Consider the following 275-nt stretch of genomic DNA (forward strand, 5'->3'; position numbering starts at 1 on the left):
CATTTGCTTTTTACATGGCATTTGTCCTCCGTTGAGATGCTATTCTGAAACTGTTTCGAAACCATTATGGAAGAAGGTCGTATGATTGACAGTGATTAGCGATCACTTGGGGGGGGAGGTGAAGACGAAAGGGGAGAGAGCAAGAAGGGAGCATAAATATACAGATATACAGAAGGTTTGAAAGACATCGGAGGAAATAGTATGCAGGTGAAGTATTGATAATCAATGATAGAAAGGAACCAATCAGATGAATAGAACAGAACCACACGGTCGTA

Source organism: Penaeus monodon, chromosome 15 (genome assembly GCF_015228065.2).
Source record: "Penaeus monodon isolate SGIC_2016 chromosome 15, NSTDA_Pmon_1, whole genome shotgun sequence".
NCBI classification, from domain to species: domain Eukaryota; kingdom Metazoa; phylum Arthropoda; class Malacostraca; order Decapoda; family Penaeidae; genus Penaeus; species Penaeus monodon.